This window comes from Gorilla gorilla, chromosome 6 (genome assembly GCF_029281585.2).
Source record: "Gorilla gorilla gorilla isolate KB3781 chromosome 6, NHGRI_mGorGor1-v2.1_pri, whole genome shotgun sequence".
Classification (NCBI taxonomy): Eukaryota; Metazoa; Chordata; class Mammalia; order Primates; family Hominidae; genus Gorilla; species Gorilla gorilla.
This window is the reverse complement of record NC_073230.2, coordinates 53,643,268-53,656,674: the sequence shown is the minus strand read 5'-3', so window position 1 is coordinate 53,656,674 and position 13,407 is coordinate 53,643,268. Positions and strand designations below refer to the sequence as shown.

The window sequence follows — 13,407 nt, the reverse complement described above, 5'->3', positions numbered from 1 at the left end:
CTCCTGAGTAGCTGGGACTACAGGTGCACGCCACCACACTTGGCCAAGCTTTTAATATTTTGAAGAGATGGGGTCTCAGTATGTTGCCCAGGCTGGTCTCAAACTTTTGGTTTCAAGTGATCCTCCCACCTTGGCCTCCCAAATTGCTGAGATTACAGGTAAGAGCCACTGTACCTGGCCATATTTAGTAAAATCCTTACTGAGCCCTGTGGTGTGCAAAGCACGGTATCGAGGTGCTGGGCATATGTGTGCATGAGGCTGACACGTGCTCACCCTCATGGAGCTTCCATCTGAGAAGGCAGGCAGACACTCCAGTGTGCTAAGTGGTGTGACAGGGGCTCATTGGGCCCAATGAGAAGCTCAGAGAATTACACAGACTCACAGGGTGGAGGAAGACTTCTGGGAAGAGGTAACTGCTTATGAAATACTGGGAAGGCTGGGCACAGTGGCTCACACCTGTAATACCAACACTTTGGGAGGCTGAGGTGGGAGGATCACAAGGTCAAGAGATCGAAACCAGCCTGGCCAACATGGTGGAACCCCGTCTCTACTAAAAATATAAAAATTAGCTGGGTGTGGTGTCATGTGCCTGTAATCCCAGCTACCTGGGAGGCTGAGGCAGGAGAATCTCTTGAACCCAGGAGGTGGAGGTTGCAGTGAGCCGAGATCATGCCACTGCACTCTAGCCTGGGCCACAGAGTGAGACTCCATCTCAAAAAAAAATAAAAAATAAAAAAAATAAAGAAATGCTATAAAGACCCTTCCAGAAAGGTGCATACAGGAGGGTCTGCTGGTGGCAGAGATGAGTGATAGCAATTGCAGCTGACATGAGCCCAGTGCTGTCTGGTAACAGCATGTGGGGGTGGCTGTGGCAGGGAAAAAGGCCAGAAGCAGGGCCAGGGCATCGGGGCCTGACAGGCCTTATAAGGAGTTCACAACTGGGTCCCGGGCAATGATGGGAAACCAGTGAAGAGCATGAAGCTGGGGGAGATGACCTGCGAAGCCTGAGGCTACAACACAAGGGGAGAGCTGTCCAAAGGTTCACCAAATTCAGGCCGGGTGTGGTGGCTCATGCCTGTAATCCCAGCACTTTGGGAGGCCGAGGCTTGGTGGATCACCTGAGATCAGGAGTTCAAGACCAGCCTGGCCAACATGGTGAAACCTTGTCTCTGCTAAAAACACAAAAAACTATCCGGGCATGGTGGTGGGTGCCTGTAGTCCCAGCTACTTGGGAGGCTGAGGAACGAGAATTGCTTGAACCCGGGAGGCGGAGGTTGCCATGAGTTAAGATCACACCACTGCACTCCAGCCTGGGCAACAGAGCAAGACTCTATCTCAAAAAAAAAAAAAAAAAAAAAAAAAAGGAAAAAAGCAGCATGCAGGAAGTTCTGCCGGTGGCTGAGGTGAGTGATCACAATTGCACCTGACATAAGGCCACTGCTGTCCAAAAACAGAGAGTGTGGGGTGGCAGGTGACAGGGAAGGAGGCCGGAAGCTGGACCAGGACATCCCGGGCCCGACAGGCCTTATGGGTCCTGGGCAATGATGGGACATTGGTGAAGGGTGTGAGGCTGGGGGCGATGACCTGCAAAGCCCAAGGCTGCAACATGAGGGCAGACAAGTTCGGGCAGAATGGTGCAAGAGTGAGCATGTGAGTTCTTTTTTTTCCCTCATGAACCAAGGTTTCCAAGAGGCACGCTGAGCAGTAAGCAATAAAGCTAGGAGTGACTAAGGGTGATCTGAGTGAGAGCTGCCAGCACCAAGTGCCAGGGCTGAGATTTCCAGTTTTGGGGCTGATGTTCCTGAGCACATATCCCCCTTTTGTGGCTGAGAGCGCTGTTGCTGCTGAAGAGACAGGCTGAGGACCCCCTCCAGCCTCTCATTCTGAAAACCACAAGATATGGTCCAGGGGCCGAATCTACCTTGGGGACCCCAGGAGATTTCCCACTTGGTTTTTAGAAAAATCTGATTAAGGCTGGGCGCAGTGGCTCACGTCTGTAATCTCAGCACTTTGGGAGGCTGAGGTGGGAGGATAATCTAAGGCCGGGAGTTCAAGACCAGCCTGACCAATATGGAGAAATTCCATCTCTACTAAAAATCCAAAATTAGCCAGGCGTGGTGGCACATGCCTGTAATCCCAGCTACTCCAGAGGCTGAGGCAGGAGAATCGCTTGAACTCGGGAAGCAGAGGTTGCCATGGGCTGAGATCGTGCCATTGCACTCTGGCCTGCACAACAAGAGCGAAACTCCATCTCAAAAAAACAAACAAAAAAAAAAAAACAAAGAGAAGGCAATGTGGGGACAGAGCAGAGACTGGATAAAGAGAGTACATATGCAGGTTTGTTACATGAGTGTATCATGTGATGCTGAGGTTGGGGGTATGAATGATCCCATCACCCAGATAGTAAGCATAGTACCCAATACGTGGCTTTTCTGCCCTTGCCTTCCCCTTCTGTTCCCTCTGCCCCCTCCAGTAGTACCTTGTGTCTGCTGTCCCCATCTTTATGTCCATATGTACCCAATGTATGTCCATATGTCCCACTTGTAAGTAAGAACATGCAGCATTTGGTTTTCTGTTTCTATGTTAATTCTCTTAGGATCATGGCCTCTAGCTGCGTCCATGTTGCTGCAAAAGTCACATTCTTTTTTATGGCTGTGTAGTATTTTACAGTGTATATGTACCACATTTTCTTTATCCAGTCCACCATTGATGGGCATCTAAGTTGACTCCATGTCTTTACTATTGTGAACAGTGCTGTGACAAACATACAAGTGCATGTGCATTTTTGGTAGAATGATTTATTTTCTTTTGGGTCTATATCAAGTAATGAGATTGCTGGGTAAATGGTAATCCTGGGCAGATTCCTTGAGGCCAGGAGTTTGTGACCAGCCTGGGCAACATGACAAAACCCCATCTCTACTAAAAATACAAAGAAATTAGCTGGGCATGGTGGCACATGCCTGTAGCCCCAGCTACTTGGGAGGCTTAGATGGGAGAATCACTTGAATCCAGGAGACAGAGGTTTCAGTGAGCTGAGATCACACCACTGCACTCCAGCCTGGGTGACAGGGCAGGACTTTGTCTCAAAAAACAAACAAACAAAAAAGACAATGTGAGAATGTTGAAAACTCAGAGAGAAGAGCAACTCTCACAGATAGGGATCCAGATAACATTAGCAGCTGATTTCTTGGCAGAAACCTTGAAGGCCAGTAGGCAGTGGATTATATATTTAAAATAATGAAGAAACCTGTCAATTGAGAAATCTACAGCTGGAAAACTTATCCTTCAAAAATGAGGGAGAAATTAAGACATTTCCAGATTTTTTTTTTAAACTGAAAAAAATCCATTTATCCCTGAATTTGCCATTCAAGAAGTGTTAAGTCCTTCAAGTTGAAATAAATGAACTCTAGGCAATAACTATATAAGTAACTAAGCAAGCTGTATGAATATACAAAGCTCTCTGGTAAAGGTAAATACATAAACAAACATAAAAACAGTCCTATTGTAATTTTGGTTTGTAACTCTGCTTTTTATTTTCTACATAATTTAAAAGGCAAATGCATAAAATGTAATTGTAAATCTGTTAGCTGGTATACAATGAATAAAGATATAATTTGTTACATCAATAACATAAAAAGAGTAGAGCTATATATAGCAGTACAATTTTGGTATGTGATTGAACTTAAGTTGAAATAAATTCAAATTAAAATGTTATAACTCTAGGATGTTATATGTAATTCTCATAGTAACCAAAAACAAAATATACATAGAATATAAACAAAAGGAAATGAGACTAGAAACAAAACGTGTCACTACAAAAAAATCAACTAAAGATAAAAAAGAAATAAATAATTGAGAAAATGATAGGCAAAAATCAGTAACTCTGACGTATTAAAACTTTCCATGCTACATAAATCTGAAAACTCTATTTCACATAAAACTGGAGCTGAAAGAGACAAATATTTACCTACAAAGTTAAAAGTTATATAGGGAACAAACACTAATTTTTTTTAGAAAACATTATAAAAAGAGTAAAAATATGCCTTATACTATCATAATTTCATGTTTTACAGCTCTGGGAAAATAGAAAATAAAATGTTCTGTTAGCATGACTCCTTCTGTGCCCCCAGAAAACCCTATGGATTGCATCATTATTACCTAAAAAGTCTATTCTCAAATGCAGCAGAGTGATATTTTTTACAAGGTAGATATTAATTTTAGATATGGAATAATATTGGTGATTTCAATTTTATAACATTGGGTTAAGATGAAAGAATGAGAAGATAAAGGTCCCTCAGCAATATAACTCACAAACATGTTCAGAAGCAGTAAGAAGTTACATTAATTATCTTTTGAAAGTCAATAATCTACATCTTTAATGTATGCATATAGCATAGCTAATGTACTATCGCTGGGTCCATTTATTCAATGAATAATTGCCGCTATGTGTCAGACATTTTTCTAGGCCTAGGAATGGATACATAAGTGAACAAAGCAAAGATTCTGGTTCTTGTAGAGTTTCCATTAAAAGACCATTTAGTAAAACTTTTCTTCCCCCAAATTATAAAATCTGTAAGATGATTTAACAACATGTATAAAAGTCATTGTGGGTCAGGCACGGTGGCTCATACCAGGTGTGGTGACTCACAGCACTCTGTCACACAGGCTGGAGTGCAGTGGCACAATCTCTGCTCACTGCAACCTCTGCCTCCTGAGTACAAGCGATTCTCCTGCCTCAGCTTTCTGAGTAGCAAGGACTACAGGTGCACACCGTCATGCCTGGCTAATTTTTGTACTATTAGTACAGATGGAGTTTCACCATGTTGGCTGGGCTGGTCTCAAACTCCTGACCTCAAATGATCTGCCCACCTCAGCCTCCCAAAGTGCTGGAATTACACATGTGAGCCACAATGCCCGGCCTTATTTTCTACAACTTTGGTAACTTTAGCATATACCTCAAATCTGTAAGACATAATATAATTCAAATGCAACTCATGGCTTTTCATTGTACTCTTTCTCTAGCTTTTGAATTATTTATTCTAATATCAGTTTTAATTCTGACACAAAATCATGGGAGTTCTAATCAAAATCCAACCTTTTATCATAAAAACTATGAAGAAATTATGAGTAGAATTTAAAAAGGAAAATAGGCCTATTAATTAGATTTGTCTTTGTAGCATTTAACTCTATAATAAATAACATAATATTTTATGCCTATGAGTCCCCAACAAAGCCTCCCGCTTCTATTTAGATATAAAATGTAAAAGTCACTACTGGATCCACAAGCAAGACTATGGTAAAGAAATTTCTCCACCTAACCAGCTCCTTTCACATATGTTACATGTTTCTTTTGTTTTTTTCATTTTGGCAAATATTGATTGTCATGTTCGTGTTTGTCTATGTCCTAAGTGCTGGGATACAGAATCTGAAAAGATGGACACAGGACCTGCCTTCAAGGAGTTCACCCTTTTTTTTTTTTTTTTTTTGAGATGGAGTTTTGCTCTTGTCGCCCAGGCTGGAGTGTAATGGTGAGATCTCGGCTCACTGCAACCTCCACCTCCGGGGTTCAAGTGATTCTACTGCCTCAGCCTCCCAAGTAGCTGGGATTACAGGTCCCGGCCACCATGCCTGGCTAATTTTTGTATTTTTAGTAGAGACAGCGTTTCATCATGTTGGTCAGGCTGGTCTCGAACTCCTAACCTCAGGTAGTCGACCCACCTCGGCCTCCCACAGTGCTGAGATTACAGGCATGAGCCACCACGCCCTGCTAGGAGTTCACGCTTTAGTTGGGGAAAATATACAATAAGCAAGCCAATTTTTTAAAATGAGAACTGCAATTAGAGTTAAATGCTACAAAGACAATCTCACAGGAAGATGGGATGTAGAATGATAAGGCTCTCAGAATAGTAACAGAAACTATTGCTTCTTACGATGCTTCTCTTTCTTTGTATCAGTGCTCAGCTGAGTCTGCAGTGCTTCAGAGACAGCTTTCATTTTATAAAAATCTATGATTTCTCCTTCCAGTTGTTTTTTCTCTTCCTTGAGCTTCCTTATCTCCTCCTGTTGAATCATTTTAAGATGCTCGAACTTGTCCTGCAGCTGTGAAACCAATGTGCAGTTGTGACACCAAAGCACAGTGTGGCTGAACACCCAAAAGAATATGCTTTTTTCTGATTATCAAACAAACCCAAATCATCACAGTAGAGCATGATCTTAATAACAATCTCAAAAACTCAGGAGTAAACACTCAGATACGGAATTTTTCTTTTCTTTCTTTTTTCCTTTTATAAGATGGAGTCTCACTCTGTTGCCCAGGCTGGAGTGCACTGGTGCGATCTGGGCTCACTGCAACCTCCATCTCCCAGTTCAAGTGATTCTCCTGCCTCAGCCTCTTGAGTAGCTGGGACTACAGGCATGCACCACCACTACAGGCGTGTGCCACCACACCTGGCTAATTTTTGTATTTTTAGTAGAGATGGGGTTTTGCCATGTTGGCCAGCCTGGTCTCGAACTCCTGACCTCAGGTGATCCTCCTGCTTTGGCCTCCCAAAGGCTTTTTTTTTTTTTTTTTTTTTTAATAGAGACAAGGTCTCAGTATGTTGCCCAGGCTGGTCTCAAACTCCTGAGCTCTAGTGATCCTCCCACCTCAGCTTCCCAAAGTGCTGGGACTGACTGGATGCAGTGGCTCATGCTTGTAAACTCAGCATTTTGGGAGGCCAAGGTGGGAGGATCGCTTGAGCCCAGGAGTTCAAGACCAGACTGGGTGATAAAACACAATAGTAAACTTCAACAGGAGAGAGAATCTGTAAACTTGAATATAGATCTTCTGAAATTATCCAGTCAGAGGACAAAGAAAAAAGGAGTAAAAAAGAGAAAAGAATGCTGGGCATGGTGGCTCAAGCCTGTAATCCCAACACTTTGGGAGGCCGAGGCAGGCAGATTAAGAGGTCAGGAGTTCAAGACTAGCCTGGCCAACATGACAAAACCCCATCTCTACTAAAAATACAAAAATTAGCCGGGTGTGGTGGCACACACCTGTAGTCCCAGCTACTTGGGAGGCTGAGGCAGGAGAATCGCTTGAACCCAGGAGGCGGAGGTTGGAGTGCAATGTGAGCCGAGACCACACATTGCACTCCAGCCTGGGTGACAGAGCACAACTCTGTCTCAAAAAAAAAAAAAAAAAAAAAAAAGAAAGAAAAAAGAGAAAGAGAAAAGAAAGCCAACAAGACACCATTAGGCAAACCATTGTCAGGTTATGGGAGTTTGAGAAGGAAAGTAGAGAAAGGAGAAGAAAGCTTATTTAAAGAATGGCTGAAAACTGCCTAAATCATGGGAAAGATTTAGACATCTAAATCCATGAAGCTTAAAGATTCCTAAAGAGGTTCAAACCAAATAGATACTCAACAAGTCACAATATAATCAAATAGTCAAAAGTTAAAGAAACTTTGCAGGTCAGGACAGAATCGAATAATACATTCAAAGTGCTGAAAGAAAAAAACTGCCAGCAACTAATACTATGTCTGACAAAGCTGTCCTTCAGAAAGAAAGAAGAAATAACGTGTTTCCTTGACAAACAAAGCTGAGGGCATTCAGGACCACTAGGTCTACCTTAAAAAAATGCTTAAGGGAGTTTTTCAAGTAAAAATGAATGAAGTTGGGAGCGGTGGCTCATGCCTGTAATCCCATTTTGGGAGGCCGAGGTGGGTGGATCACCTGAGGTCAGGAGGTCAAGACCAGCCTGGCCAACATGGTGAAACCCCACCTCTAGTAAAAATACAAAAAATTAGCCAGGTATGCAGGCCACTGAGATCGTGCCACTGCACTCCAGCCTGGGTGACAAGAGTCCAACTACATTTCAAAATCAAAAAACAAAACAACAACAAAAAAAACAAAACATGAGGCCTGGCCTTCTGCTCCTCTCCAACCCCTCCTTCTCTGGGCCCAAGCCACCTTGGCTGAGGAGGGGGCTGAGGAGGTGTGAGCCCCTGCCAGGAACCCCCTGCCTGGACCAAGTACTCGGTCCACAGGCCTGCGTCCAGCGAGGCCTCCCGTGGCGTCAGCATGTTCATGTGGAGGAATGTGGAACCTCGCTCTGTGGCCATGTTTCCCTGGTACTCCGTCCCCTTCCTGACCCCTCCCTGCAGCCACACGAGGCCCGGCAACCTGCCAGTCACTCAGTGGCCTCCAACCAGAGCAAACAACCTGCCAACTTGGCAGCTGTTGCTCATGAGCGTCCACCAGGTGGGACAGGGAGTGTTGACGCTGGGCGGCCCCCTGGAGCCACCTGCCCTGAAAGCCCAGGGCCCGGAACCCCACACACTTTGGGGGTGGTGGAACCTGGTAAAAGCCCACCTCCCACCATGGAGGAGGAGCCCTGGGCCCCTCAGGGGAGTCCCTGCTGGACAGTGAGACAGAGAATGACCACGATGATGCTTTCCTCTCCGTCATGTCTCCTGACACCCAGTTGCCTCTACCACTCAGATGATGTCAGGCCCAGTCCCTCAGTGCCCTGTGCAAGGAACAGGACTCATCTTCTGAGAAGGATGGATGCAGCCCCAACAAATGGGACAAGGACCACATCCGGTGGCCCATGAGTGGTGGTCATGATCTTCAGCAAGCGGCACCAGGCTCTGGCAGGGCGCACCAGGGTCACCCCAACCAGGATAACTGGACCGTCAGCCAGACCCTGAGCAAGCGGTGGTACACCCTGGGGCCCAATGAGATGCAGAAGTACCACGACCTGGCCTTCCAAGTGAAGGTGGCCCACTTGCAACAAGGACCGAAAGAAGTCCAGCTCAGAGGCCAAGCCCACAAGCCAGGGGCTAGCAGGAGTGTACAAGGGCTCGTGGGAGCAGAGCATATCACAGATGGGCACTGCCACTGCCCCTGGGGTGTCCTCTGAACTCCTGTCAGTTGCAGCCCAGACACTCCAGAGCTTGGATACCAAGGAGCAGCTTCTGTGGGGCAGGACGTCTGCACACAGTCAGGGAACCTGGCTCAGCCTGGCCCAAGCCTTCTCCCACAGGCGGGTACACAGCCTGGACAGCAGGGAAATAGACCATCAGGCACTACAGGAACTGACACAGGTGGTGTCTGGCACTGCATCATACTCTGGCCCAAAGCCTTCTACTCAGTATGGAGCTCCAGGCCACTTTGCGGCCCCTGGTGAGGGAGGTAACCAGTGGGCAGCCCTGCTGCTGCCCACCTGAGCTGCTCATTCCCAGCACATGGCCAGTGAGGACACAGTGAGTGACGAGGAGCCCATGGTCATCCATGAGGAGGAGAGGTGATGATGTCATTGCTGATGACGGCTTTAGCACCATTGACACTGATCTCAAGTTCAAGGAGTGAGTGACCGACTGAGAGTGGGGACGACTCTGGGGAGGAGCCAGAGGGCAACAAGGGCTTTGGTGGGAAGGTATTTGCACCTGTCATTCCTTTACTCCTGCTGCCCCTTGCTGGATCCTGAGCCCCCAGGGTCCCCCGATCCACCTGCAGTTTTTGGCAAAGTCTATGGTCCCACCCCGTCCTCCTCCTACACACTCCTATGCTTCCTCCTCAACCTTGGCACCCACCTCCTTACTGGGCCCAGGAGCCTTCAAAGCCCAGGAATCTGGTCAGGGCAGCAGAGCGGGCCCCCTATGGCCCCTACCCCTGGGGATGGGGGCCCAGGGACGCCTTCCAAGGCGACCTGTTTCCTCCCAATGGATCCTGCCACCTTCTGGTGCAAGAGACCTGAAAGTGTGGGCAACCTGGAGCTACGAGGCTCCTCAGTCATCATGGTCCCTCCCAACACTAAGGCTTTCCTAGGCAGGAGCTGGGCTGAGCCACCCGGGGGGAAGAGCCTGAAGAGGAGAAACTGACTGGGCTTTGGGGGTCGGGGCAGAGGGAACCCCACGGACATGGATCCCGCACTGGAGGACCCCACCACGCTCAAATGCAAGATAAGAAGATGCTCCAGCTGCAGCCCAAAGCCCAACACCCCCAAGTGTGCCATGTGTGATGGGGACAGCTTCCCCTTTTCCTGTACAGGTGGGAGAAGCCGGGGATGGGCTCAGGGAACCGGAGACCAAGAAGGCAGTGTCCTCTTCACTGCACGCGCCCTGGACCAGTGCCGGCCCTGATCATGCAGCTCTTCCAGGCCCACTGCTTCTTCCCGTCCACTAGGCCACAGCCGCCCTCCAGGCCCACTATGCACACATCCTCCCCTCCAAGGTTTGTTCTGCCCCTGCCCTGACTCCCAGCCCTGTGGGGGTCCTGATCCCACCTCACCTGGCTCAGACTCTGACGCTGCCCTGGCTGCCCCACCACTGCCTCTGCCGGAGAGTCACGTGAGGCTGAGAGAAGGGGCAGGGGCAGCAGTGGTGCCAGTTGGGGGGCGGTCCAGTGGGAGAAGCCTCAGCCTCGCGGGCTGCTCCGTGGGACTGATGACTGCATGATCTTCTGGGCACCTCAAGGATCTTCAACTGCAGGTGAAACGGATGCTGGTGGTGAGTGCAGGGCCGCTGGGAGCCACTGCATGTGTCCCAGAGGCTGGACTGGGGCAGGTGCCAACTGAAGCCGCTGGGGCAGCATGAACAGGATGTTCTGCACACAAACCTAGGAGAAGAAGATGTGTGCATAGCAGGTCCACTGCTGCTGCCCCTGCCCTGACTCCCAGCCCTGTCTGACCCCACCTCACCCTGCTCAGGCTCTGGTGCAACCCTGGCTGCCCTGCCACTGCCTCTGCCCCAGAGTTGGGGCCTTGACAGCCTGGCTGGAAGGGGACACCCCAGCCCTGCCTCAACACCTGGGGGTCTCCATAACTACCACAGGCAGGTGGGTGACCCCAAAGAAGATCCCAGGACTCACAGTACCCCCTGAGAACATGGACAGTATGTGGGGGTAGCAATGGAGGGCAGGATGGTTATCTTCTCCTGGGTAAAGCCATTTAATCCTTTCAGTTTGGGATGGAATAAGGTCTGCCTCTCTTTTTTGAGACGGAGTCTTGCTCTGTCGCCCAGGCTGGAGTGCAGCGGTGCGATCTTGGCTCACTGCAACCTATTCCTGCCGGGTTCATGCCATTCTCCTGCCTCAGCCTTCCGGGTAGCTGGGATTACAGGTGCACGCTACCACGTCCGGCTAATTTTTGTATTTTTAGTACAGACGGGGCTTCATCATCTTGGCCAAACTGATTTCGATCTCCTGACATCGTGATCCACCTGCCTCCACCTCCCAAAGTGCTGGGATTACAGGCGTGAGCCACCACACCTGGCCAAGGCCTGCTCCTCTTATCTATACCCCCTAGCCCTGCAGCTGTGCCGGGGGAAAGCTGGGCAGTTTCCCTCCTCCGAGCCCCTGTACATACCATGAAGTGTGGGACCTTCAGAGCTTTTCACTTTTTGGAAAATAGCTCCTGTTGGGGCTACAAGATGGAGTGTGAAGAGGGCCTTGGGCCACAGGGAGGCGCCTGTGGACTAGCGGGAGTTCATGCACCCCTTCTTTCCCCAGAGGGGCTGGACTCAGGTGAGTATGGGGGTGGGGGCTCCTGCACTTCGACACAGGCAGCAGGAGGGTTTTCTCCCCATTCTCTCTGCACTCCCAACTTGAGCTGTACTTTTTAAGAAAGTGATTCACCCTGCCTTTGCCCCCTTCCCCAGAACAGAGCACGTTGATCATGGGCGGTATTTTCCATTGTGCCAAAAAGTTGCCATGACCGTCATTAAACCTGTTTAACACCAAATAATAAGGAAACTAAAATAAAAAATTCGGGCTTGGTGCAGAAACTCACTCCAAATAAATTACATACAAAAATATTTACATAATGGTAGCAATATTCCAAATTCCACATTTTGGGATTTATACACAAAAGATAAACAAATTAGAGGCCAAGGGGCTGCCGGAAGGGAAAAACGGGGCCTGGAAAGGCCGTTGTGAGGAATGAGCTGCGCCTAAAAAGGCCACTGGCAGGCAGGAGCTGGGCCTGCCAAAGCGGCTGAAAGGCAGGGGCGTTCAACTGGGGAGGCCGCAGTGAGGCGAGAGCTAGCTGGGCGTGGAGAGTCCGCTGTGAGGCCGAGGCTGGGCCCGTGCAGGCCTTCGAGAGGCAGGAAGCCGGGCCTGCAAAGGCTGACCGGAGGTCAAGTTCTGGGACTGAAGAGGCCACCAAAAGTCAAAAGTGGGGCCTGGGAAGGCTGCTGAGAGCCATGAGATGGGCTGGGCAGAAAGAGGCCACTGGGAGGCAGGAGAAGCTGGGCCTGGAGAGGCTGACTCGAGGAAGTTTTGCACCTAGAGAGGCCGCCGAGAGGACGGAGCTGGGACCGGGGAGGCCAACTTGCAGCTCTTCCAGGCCCACTTCCAGGCCAACTTGAGGACGACTTAGGCCTGCAGACGCCACTGGGAGGCTGGAACTGGGCATGGAGAGGCCGACTTCAGCACGATTTGGGCCTGCAGAGGCCGCCGGGAGGCCCAAGCTGGGCCTAGAGGAGCCAACCGACCGGAGGCCGTTTGGGAACTGGAGATGCCGTCGGAGGGCAGCAGCTGAGCCTGGCGAGGCCACCGTGAGGCCTGACCTGGGACTGGGGAGCTTGGCTTCAGGAAGTTGTGGGCCTACCAGAGCCACTGGGAGCTGGGCGGGAGCTGACTCCAAGGACGTTGTTGGGAGGCCGGAGTCGGGCCTGGAGACGCAGCCGGGAGGAAGAGCTGGGCCCGGAGAGGACGCCGGGAGGCTGCAAGTGGGTCTGGAGAGGCCGACTTGAGGAGGCCCGGCCTCTGCCTCCCGCATGGCGGCCTCTGCAGGCCCAGCTGTTCCTCCTGGCTGCATCTCTCGGCCCAGCTCCTGCCTCCCAGCAAGCAAGCTCTTTTGGCTCAGCTCCCGCCGGCGTTTGTAGACCCCGAAGTTTCTGCAGCCAAGCTCTTCAGGCCCACATCCTGCCTCCCAGTGGCCTGTACAGTCCCAGCTCTGGCAGCAGAACAGCGTCTGCAGGCCCCGCTGTTGCCTCCCAGTGGCGTCTCCAGGCCCAGCTCTCGCCCCACCGCGGCCTCCCGGGGCCAAGTCCCTGCCTGCTCCCGGCAGCCTGCGTGCGGCCCTGCTCGTCCCTCACGGTGGCCTGTTGAAGCAGGGTCTCACGCTGACCTCTCTCAGCGTGGGAGGGGCCAGTGTGAGGCAAGGGCTCACGCTGACCTCTCTTGGCGTGGGAGGGGTCGGTGTGAGGCAAGGGGCTCACGCTGACCTCTCCTGGCATGGGAGGAGCCGGTGTGAGCTAAGGGGTCAGCATGGGAGGGGCCAGTGTGAGGCAAGGGGCTCACGCTGACCTCTCTCTGCCTGGGACGGTCCGGTGTGAGGCAAGGGGTCAGCGTGGGAGGGGCCAGTGTGAGGCAACGGGCTCACACCGACCTCTGTAAGGGTAGGAGGGACCAGTGTGAGGCAAG

At 50.0% G+C, this 13,407-nt stretch overlaps 2 pseudogenes; one reads left to right on the top strand and one right to left on the bottom strand.

Moving 5' to 3' along the window:
• Positions 1-1,579: 1,579 nt before the first annotated feature.
• On the top strand, positions 1,580-9,863 carry LOC129523879 (protein capicua homolog; annotated as a pseudogene).
• A 743-nt stretch (positions 9,864-10,606) lies between these two features.
• Positions 10,607-12,993, bottom strand: LOC129523869 (putative uncharacterized protein FLJ44672; annotated as a pseudogene).
• Between the last annotated feature and the right edge of the window lie 414 nt (positions 12,994-13,407).